The sequence below is a fragment of the Mus musculus genome, chromosome 4 (genome assembly GCF_000001635.26).
Source record: "Mus musculus strain C57BL/6J chromosome 4, GRCm38.p6 C57BL/6J".
In the NCBI taxonomy this organism is placed as follows: Eukaryota; Metazoa; Chordata; class Mammalia; order Rodentia; family Muridae; genus Mus; species Mus musculus.
Genome location: NC_000070.6, coordinates 113,287,491 through 113,298,465, shown reverse-complemented (window position 1 = coordinate 113,298,465; position 10,975 = coordinate 113,287,491).

The window sequence follows — 10,975 nt, the reverse complement described above, 5'->3', positions numbered from 1 at the left end:
GGATGAAGCCTACTTATCATAATGGATGATCATTTTGGTATGTTCTTGGATTTGTATTGTGAGAATTTTATTGAGTATTTTTGCATCGATATTCATAAAGGAAGTTGGTCTGAAGTTCTCTTTCTTTCTTGGGTCTTTGTGTCATTTAGGTATCAGAGTAGTTGTTGCTTCATATATTGAATTGGGTAGAGTACCTTCTGTTTCTATTTTATGGAATAGTTTGAGGTGTATTGGTATTAGGTCTTCTTTGAATGTCTGATAGAACTCTGTACTAAACCCATCTGGTCCTTGGCATTTTTACCCTTAAATCCAAATCATAAATTGAATAAGATGTTTACAATAGAGAATGTTTACATGTGTATCCTTAGGAGTTATTATGTGGTTAAATGTCACCCCCTGTTACAACTCCCCAGGTTCATGGATAGTCAAAACAATAACTAATAACTAAGTAATTAATGATGGTTTATATAAATAAACCTAGTCAATATTTTATCTTCTGTACTAACACCTATAATAAATTGATATTTCCCCTTTTATGACCTTTGGGTTAATGGTTTTTAACCTTTTAGAATGTGCTTTGAGAAGTAGATGCCTGCTTGCTTTCTCAGAAATTATTAACTCATGACTCTAAAGACTGGCAGAGTTCTCAGTGCATTTTTGATTATCGGAGAGAACCTAATAACCGTCTGACTATATAAGAGTTTAATAACTACAAATATAATTTTAAGGATTCTTTTACAGGATTATCACTAAGAATTAAGGAGTCATCTATTTGTCTATATAGCACTGCTACAAAACAGTACATCTTTGTTGTTCTTTAGAGATCTGCTCAAGAGGGTGGGCTAACACCTGGTGATTGTCATTTCCATTTAATGATAACAGAAAAAAAACATATTAACAGCAGGAATCTTTCAAAAATTAATTATTTCTGGTCCTTGCCTCATGGAGCAAATCTGTCATGGAATATAATCCAAGGCAGACTCATCACAGAAAGATCACCTGCTTTTTATTAGCTTGTTTGATCTTGACAGTTTCTGATTTATCTGTCTTCTGTCTTGAGTGATATTTATATGACCAGAGAGTCTGTACATCCAGGAGAATGCCTCTTCTTTTTTTTGTGGCCTATGTCATATTTTGCATGTAGGATGCTAATGGTACATCTAGGATCCCTAGTACTATAATGGCCTGGGGTCCCTTGTTCCTGCATGCTATCCCCAAACCACACAGTGTGGTGGGCCTGAAAATAGAACCCAGTGGAAGGTGTGCAGTTTCTTGCTGCTTGGTGTGCTTTAAGGGGCATGGGTGGGCAAAGGGTATATAATGACGGATCTTGCCTGATGTTCCTATTATCTGGGTGACCATCTTGAAAGCAGGTGGAGTTGTGGGGTGATGTCTCTGTTGCCAGAGGGCCTTGAAAAAAGCAGACAGAGTTGTGGGCTGGAAAATGGAGTGCATGGGATCAGGCATACCTTCTTATGGAGAGCCAGACTGCTCAATATTTTTGTCTTTGCTTTAGTTTTCAGTCTTTGTGCATTACAGGGTTCTTTTCTTTCATCTGTTTCATTTACATATTGTCTTTTAGCTACTGTAATCCATTTCTTGGTTTATTTATTACTTTTCAAGGCAATAAGATTTGGTCATCTATGTTCAACCATTTTGGGCAATCTCTTAACATCATCATCAATGCCACCACAAACATCATCATTCATCACCATCAGCACATCACTATCACCACTAGTACAACTACCTCCCCCTCTACCATCACAACCACCACCACTACCACAATTATCATCATTATTGGATTTTCAAGAAAGGATTTTCTGAGCTGGGCGTGGTGGCACATGTCTTTAATCCCAGCACTTGGTAGGCAAAGGCAGGCAAATTTCTGAGTTCGAGGCAAGCCTGGTCTACTGAGTGAGTTCCAGGACAGCCAGGAATACACAGAGAAACCCTGTCTCTAAAAACAAAAGAAAACAAAACAAAAGAAAACAAAACAAAAAGATTTTTGTTTACCCTGGACATTTTGGAACTTGCTCTGTAGACCAGACTGACCTCAAACTCAAAGATATATTTTTCTCTTCCTCCTAAAAGCTGAGATTAAAGACATATGCAAAATCTGACTGGAATAAAATTGCTTTTTAAAATACTGGTTATTCTATGATCACAGATACCCTAAATATTATATTCTTTATTGTATATTTGAGTCTTTAGGAATTTTCTTCTGTGATATTTATTTACAGTTCTATATATTTTATATTCTCTGTCATTCAAAAATGACAGACTTCCTTAGATAATATTACCTAGATCTGTAGGTATTGTCCAAGATTCACATATTAAAATATAATGGTGTGTACAATGGTTTCAACTTTGTATGACTGGGTACTCTTTTAAATTTGACAGCTTATATATGAGATATCCTGGTTTAAAAAAAAAACTGCGTTGGGTTTAACTTCATTAGAGCCTATTGAACTTTTTGTAGTCTGATGCTCCTATGATTTCCTAAAGTTGTCAAGTTTTGATCTATCATTTCTTTAAATAATGTCTCTTTTCTTTCCATAACTTTTATCATGCAAACCTTAGATGCATGACTGTTTCTCACATGGTATAGAAGTTTTTAATTCCTTTAATGTTTGAAATTTCCTCTCTATCTGAAAATTCTAAATAATCTTTGTCTTTTTAATTAAAGATTATGCACTATCTTTGATCAAATGTTTTCTGTTATTGTGTTCCATGTTTCATTTTGGTTTACTTCATCATTCTTTTCAGTCCAGGATTACTATTTGTCCCTCCCTTATGACTTCTTTTTAGGGAACCTCTCATGTTCTACAGGAATCATTTTTTTCAGTTATCAATGTTCTTTTGTAGTTCACTGGGCCACCTTAACAAGAGTGTGAAACTTTTAGGAGAGTTGGAGTAGTTAGGTTAAAATAAGTACTCTGCCAAAATGTTAATAATATTTAATGTTTAACTTCAGTATAAAGGTGTCTGAAATTTAGAGGTTACAAGAATTTAATCTTATCTCTTCTTTATTTTCCAATTTTTATTAGGTATTTTCTTCATTTACATTTCAAATGCTATCACGAAAGCCCCCTATTACCTCCCCCTCATGCTACCCTACCCACCCACTCCTACTTCTTGGCCCTGGTGTTCCCTTGTACTGGGGCATATAAAGTTTGCAAGACCAATGGGTCTCTCTTTCCAATGATGACCAACTAGACTATCTTCTGCTCCATACGAAGCTAGAGACATGAGCTCTGGGAGTACTGGTTAGTTCATATTGTTGTTCCACCTATAGGGTTGCAGACCCCTTCAGCTCCTTGGGTGCTTTCTCTAGCTCCTCTATTAGGGGCCCTGTGTTCCATGCAATAGCTGACTGTGAGCATCCACTTCTGTGTTCTCCTAAAAGTAGAGCAAAAAGTAAAACTGAAGATTAAACCATGTAATGAACAGTTAACTCAATAACTTTTAATGACCATAAAGAATGGTTATGTCCAAGACTGAAGCACAGTCTCATCCACAGTTGTAAAAGTCTGCTTTACGTGCGGTAAATCTCTTGGGAGTTGTGAAGTACATATCATCTTTTACAGTTTAAAGACCTGTGGCTTATCTGATTGCCATTGATGATGAAGGAGTTTAATAGGTCTTGACTATTTTATAAGAAGTAAAGGTAAGAAATATCGTGAATTCATTTTTGTCAACATATTGATATTTATCTAAACTCTGTATTTTAAAAAGTGCTCAGTTATGAAAATCTTCAAAGAACATATATTTTAAGTCATTTTAAAGACCGATCTTACATCTCATAGTACATTTTTGGTCAAACAGCAACCCTACTTCCTGTTATAGTGCAATCAAGCATTACTTTTCTTACTAACACATTTGGAAAGCTTTTTGGACTTTTCAAAATACTGCTTTCCCTGTAAATTAGCAAGTCAGATTATTGCAGGGGAAAACCAAGTTGTTGGTTTTCTTCAGGTAATGATGTAGGTGCTTTAATTTGTGTACAAAAATCAAGTCGGTAAAAAGAAAATAAGTGAACATCAGGTATACAGAAAGTGATGGGCCAACTTTCTATCAACTGTTTTGTTCTTTAATTGTGTGAAAATATCATTAATTATTAAAGCAGAGTCCATTCTAAAGAGATTAAAAGTCATATACCAGATTTTTAGAGAAAGTTATTGCTTTGGTCATTTTCTATAAAATATTTCTGATTCGTGTTTATTAGATACTATTTATGATAACACTTTTGCATGCATTATTAAAGCTCTGTATTTTCAGTAAGTTGTCTAATAAATGTATTTTAAATGCAAAAAAATGAGTGTGAAGCCATTGTAAGGGCATGCATATATCCTTATATTTTGGGGACATAGTACTAGAATTCATTTTGTTCTTTTCCTGTTACATTTAATTTTCTGAATAGCACAAGAAACTCCCTTACATTTAGTGCATAAAATCTAGAGAAATTTGTTATTATATGTCTGGATAGCAAAATTCTAAAATTGATTTCATTGGACTAAAGACAGGATTTTTCCCGGCGTCAAGAAAAAAACTCAATGTACTGGCCTGGTATAGTTGCTCATTGTATAGGTTGTGCAATTATATTATTAATCAGAACTTCATTAATTCACACGATTTTTACATTGAGGTGACCTATTAGTTCCTTGCAATTGGGATTGTAGAGCTCCCTTTTCTTGCTAGGTGACATGGACACTCAGTTGAATTATATCATATGCTTCCCATGTAACTTGCCAAATGAAGAAGAGTCAGGTCACTTTTAGTCTTAGATCACTCTATACTTTCTTCATTCACACTCAGCAGCTAGTGAACATCTCTACTTTTAAGAATTTTATTCATAATTGGATTCACCCAAATAATCTCAGAATGACTCTTTATTTCAAGGTTTGTTTTTTTTTTTTTTTTTTTTTTTTTTTTTTTTTTTTTTTTTTTTTTTTTTTTTTAGCTTTGGTTATAATAGAAGACACATTTTTCTATATAATATAACATGTTTTGAATTTCTATGTAATAGGAATGGAATTTTTCAGTTTTTATTTTAGATTTCTTATTTTCCTTGTAAATAGCTGGATGGTGAATACTGTAATGCTGGCATGAATTTTGGTGACAATTTTCACTTTTACAACTATTCTATTGTTATTGACACAGATTAAAATGTAAGTGTAAGTAAACAAGAAGAGTAATTTTTTAAGACTAATATGGTCATTTTTTTCTCTTGAAGGTCCTGATTTATAAGTCATTATTAGTCAGTGTTCACTTGTTTTCTCGAGAGTTCACATATTAATGTAGACTGTTATTTTAAGTTATACTTTGTTATTTTAAGGTAAAGTAGTAGTTTTCTCCTGCTTGAGTATAATTGTACAGTTTAAAAAATAGTAAATATGGTTCATTGTTAGAAGTACAGCCTATAATTCCAGAGGACATAGGTTTTATTCCTGGCATATGCATGAAAGCTCAAAACTGTAAATCTGAGAACTACCTAGTTCCATATCTACCATAACAGTGTATCTCAATTATCATGGACAACTTGATCAATTGGAAGAAACAAACTTCCCAGAATAGTATGGAGCAGCCACTTTTTTTTTTTTTTTTTTTTTTTTTTTTTTTTGTAGAACTGCTCTAATCTCTTGATAAATTTTATATTGACTAAGAAAATACATGTTTACATTGCAGTTTGGTCATGAAAGAAAGCAGAACACTCAGGTAGAGCTAGGATGGGAGGGATGGGATGGGATGGATATATTGTATGAGAGAAAAACAAATATAAAGAAAATAAAAAATATAGAACAACTGCTTAGCATTTCCATTATATTATTATTATAATAAACTTTAAAATGATTTATCTAATGAAGTACCTAGAGCATTGATGACTTGAAATAAACAAAATATGTAACCTTTTATGTAAAGAAGTTTTTGTTTGTTTCTTTTATCAAGACAGATTTTCTCTGTATAGCCCTGGCTGTCCTGGAACTCACTCTGTAGACCAGGCTGGCCTTGAAATCAGAAATCCACCTGCCTCTGTATTTCAAGTGCTGGGATTAAAGGCATATGCCACCACTGCCTGACTATATAAATTACTAAAACATTCAACATACTTTTCTATCCATGGAGTTGTGAATGACTAAATTCTAAGACAAGTGATAGCATTCATGGGGTGTTTAGCTGTATACCCTTGCAAAACCATTTTCCTTCCTAGTCTTGTTTACTGCCTATGCCTGCTTGTGAGGGATCTAGAGGGTTATAAGATGCTCACTTAAGTATTCAGAGGCTTCTTCCTACATGATATAGCAACACTTCTTCAGTTTCATGGGGTTAGATGATAGAGAACAAGAGACAGAAGAAGAAAAATATTTCATCTGCAAGGGGAAGGAGAAGCCCTCTTACCTGATGGTTAAAGGCTTTTCAAGTGCAACCTGCTGCAGGGAGAGAAGAGAGAAGCCACACCCTATAATTAACTCCTTATTTAGGCTTTATAGAGAAGCTCAATAATCTCACTGGTTTCCTGAATAACTTTGCTCTGCCCTTTACTCCTTCCAGACCTAATTCCTAGAAAAAAAAATGGACATTTATATACTTAGAGAAAATAACTGAACAATTGAGGGAAAGGGAAGAGATCTACATTCTATGTAGGTCTTACATTCAAAGTCTGAAGAATAAGCCTTGTTACCTGCTTGACATTTCTTCTTCCTGAGCACATATATCTCTCCTTGTATACCTATTACTGTTGCTGCAACATCCTCTGATAATACACAATCAAGTTGCTATGGTCATCTAATCTAAACTGAGTATCAGTAACATTCTGAGGAACTTCTAGAACTTCCACACTGGATTAGGACTAAAAAGACATCAAGATTCATGTATTGAAACTCTAGATCCTATTATATAAACTGAATGAATTCAATTTTATAATGAATATGCATTCTATTAGTTCAATTTTTATTGTGACTTATAGGGTACCAAAATAGACTATAAGATTTGGGGCCTAACAGATCCATTGGCTGCCTATTCAAAAAAGATTACTTATTTCCAGTACTAAGGTATTTATTTACTATTAGGAAGTGTCTAATTGGGGAACTGTCCCTGTCATTATTCTGATTTGAACACCTTTTGCTATATGCTTTTGTATATATTTTAAAAGGTTCTACAGTAAGAGCCTTCCATTTGTCTCTTTAAAAGTCATGTTACTATTAGTTATCTCTCACATATTTCCTCCTCACACCTGCTTTCCAACACTCACTCTAATGTAATCCTTCCTATTTCACTATTATTCTCCCTTATATGAATATTCTAGTCTTCTTCCCCTTCCTTTTAAAGACATCTGCTCTATTAGGGTCCTTTACAAATTTTCATATATATATATATATATATATATATATATATATATATATATATATACAGAGAGAGAGAGAGAGAGAGAGAGAGAGACAGAGAGAGAGAGAGAGAGAGAGACAGAGAGGCAAAGAGATAGAGAGACAGAGATGGAGAAAGACAGAGAGACAGACAGACAGAGAGAGACAGAGTCAGAGAGAAATTGAGATAGAGATATAGTAGATAGAGATATATGCAAAAATCAAGGGTTGTATTCACATATAACAGAAAATGTTTATCTTTTTATGTCCAGATTATTTCATTGAAGACAATTACTTATATAACTGCATGCATTCACTTGTTTTATTTATAAAATATATTTTCTCATCTTTATTACTTATCTCAAACTTGTTTTTATACTATATTTAGATCACCTAAGTCTATAAGCACATCTTCAAGAGATATCGCCTTTTCCTACCCACACAATTTGGTATAGAAAGGACAGATTGACCAATGGAATCAAATAAAAAAGAAAGAAATAAAGTCAGACTCCTATGAACACGTGATTTGTGACAGAGAACCTAAACAATACAATGGAGAAGGGTGCTTAAACAAAGAGTGCTGGTTTGACTGGATATGTGCATGTAGACGAATGCTAATACATCCATATTTATTACCCTGAGAAAAAACCACTTTAAAGTGCATTAAATACCGCAATAACAAACAGATCAACTATCTAATAAAATATAAAATGGAAATAACCTTGAATTCATTGGTACAAGAGACAAATCCCAAACAGAACACCCATAGCTTAGGCAATAAGACCCCATGAAACTCAAAATCTTCTATAAAACAAAGAACATCATCAATAGGAAAACATCACAGCCTACTTATATTGAAAAAATAACTGAAAACCTTTTATAAAGCAAAGAACATCATAAAAATAAAAAATATTACAGCATATATATTAGGAAAAGATCTTCACCAATCATACATCTAACAAAGAACTAATATTCAAATTATATAAAGAGCTAAAGAAGTTAGATGCCAGTGACCCAAATAACCCAATTAAAATCTGGGGTACAGAGCTGAACAGAGAATTCTGAATAGAAGAATCTCTAGTGGTCAATGAAGTCTTAAAGAAACTTTGAAAGTTCTTAGTCATCATGGAGATTCAAATTAAAATGACTCTAAGATTCCACATTACACCCATCAGATTGCCTAAGATATAGTACTCAAAGTAGAATACATGATGGGTGGTGATGATAATGTTGAGCAAGAGAAACATTTTTTACATTGCTAATGGGAGTACAAACTTGTACAACCACTCTGGAAATTAATTCGGCAGTTTCTTTCAAATTGGGACAAGTTTTACCTCAAGAAACAGGTATACCACTTCTTGACAAATATCTAAAAGATGTTCTACCATACCACCAGTATACTAGCTCAACTATGTTCATAATTTCTTTATTTGTAATATCCAGAAGCAGGAAGCAACCTAGATGTCCCTCCACTGGAGAATGGATACAGAAAATATGGTTAATTTACAAAATGTAATACTACTCAGCTTTTAAAGCAAGGACAACATGAATTTTAAAGGCTAATGGATGTAACTAGGAAATATCATCCTGAGTGAGGTATCCAAAAGGACATACATGGGATTTGCTCACTTATAATTGGATATTGGCAATAAAAAACAGAATAACCAGACTACAATCCACAGACCAAAAGAAACCAAATAACAAAACAGCCCAAAGGAAGATGGTTGAATCTGTCTCAGAAAATAAAATACAATAGATATTGGAAGTTGATAGATGGAGGGATCAGGGTGGGAGAGGGCATGGGAAAGGAGCAGGATGGGAGTGGCATCAGGTGTAGGGAGAGCAGGGGAGAGATATCAAAGTTGGCAGTCAACTGAGTGAGGGACATTTATAGCATGTTCCAGAGACCAGGGACAGTTAGAGTTCCCAGGGTGTCTAAGGGGGTAACTCTAACTGATATTCTTAGCAATGTGGGAGATGGGCCCTGAAGTGGCCACATCATGTAGCCAGACAAGACTTCTAACTGAGGAAGAAGTGACAGCAGCCCACCCACAAGAGCTGCGACTCAAAATGTGTCCAGCCTACATGTGCAGTGTCAAAGATAGAACAGAGTTGGAGAAAATGTCCAATAAATGACTGGCCCAAATTGATATCTACCTCCTGGAGCAAGAACCAATTTTGGTTGTTTGTTTGTTTTTTAAGACAGTTTCTCTGTGTGGCCCTGGCTGTCCTGGAACTCCCTCTGTAGACCAGGCTGGCCTCAAACTCAGAAATCTGCTTGTCTATGCCTCCTGAGTGCTGGGATAAAAGGCATGTGTCACCACTGCCCGGCTAAGAACCAATTCTTGACACCATTATGTTTGCATATACTCTGTTATTCTTGAACACAGGTGCCTACCATAGCTATTCTCTGAGAGGCTCCACCCAGATGACAATGGAAACACATGCAGAGACCCACAATCAAACATTAGATGGAGTTTGTGGAGTCTTATGGAAGAATTGAGGAGTAGGAATGAGTTGGAGAGAAGGACTCCACAGGAAGACCAACAGTGTCAACTAATATAAATTTTTATGGACTCCCAGAGACAGAAACACCAATGAAAGAATGAACATGAGGTGCATTTAGGCCCCCTGCACATATGTAGCACATGTGCAGCATGGCTTTCATGCAGGTTGTCCAACAATTGAAGTGGGACTATCCATGAATCAGTTATCTGCCTATGGATCCTATTCCTCTAACTGGGGTGCCTTTTCTTATGTCAGTGGGGAAGATGTGCCTAGTCCTACAATGAGGTGATGTGTCAGGGAGCGATAATATCCAGGGTGTTCTTTCTCTTCTCAGAGGAGAAATGCAGGTGGAGTGAGGGAGGAATTGTGTGAAGGATGGACTTGGAAAAGAGGGGGCAGATATTATGATGTATGTGAATAAATATATAAGTAATTTTTAAAAAAGAGTTTTCATTGTCCTGGTTCCTCTTCACAATAATAGAAACCCTAATTAATACAATGAATGACCTTTTTTTTTTTTTTTAGTGTGATGTCGGTTTTTTTTTTTTTTGGGGGGGGGCAGTTATATACCTAAAATTGTATAGCTGTACCTAGTGGAAAATCTATTTCTAGCTTCTTCAGTAAATGTCATATTGTTTTCTATGTGTACATAATTGATGAGTATGTGTCTTGATATACATATCACATATGTATTTTAAAGTTCTTTACCCTCTTATATTTTCCTGATGCTCACCTCTTGTTATTTGTCCCCATCTGTTCTCCCAGTCAAGCTATGGATATTACTGGGAGCTTTTTGATTGAATACTTTATTTTGTGTCTTTAAGATGTACCAGGGCCGGACAGTGGTGGTGCATGCCTTTAATCCCAGCACTTGGGAGGCAGAGGCAGGCAGATTTATGAGTTCAAGGCCAACCTGATCTACAAAGTTAGTTCCAGGACAGCCAGGGCTATACAGAGAAACCCTGTCTTGAAAACAAACAAACAACAACAAAAACAAGCAAACAAAAAATGTACCAGGTATTGAGACTGGGCCAAATTATAGGCTCTGTGAAGACTTGTTACCCTGGTTTTAGGGTGCTCTTTCAGCTTGGGGTACTACTGTGCCT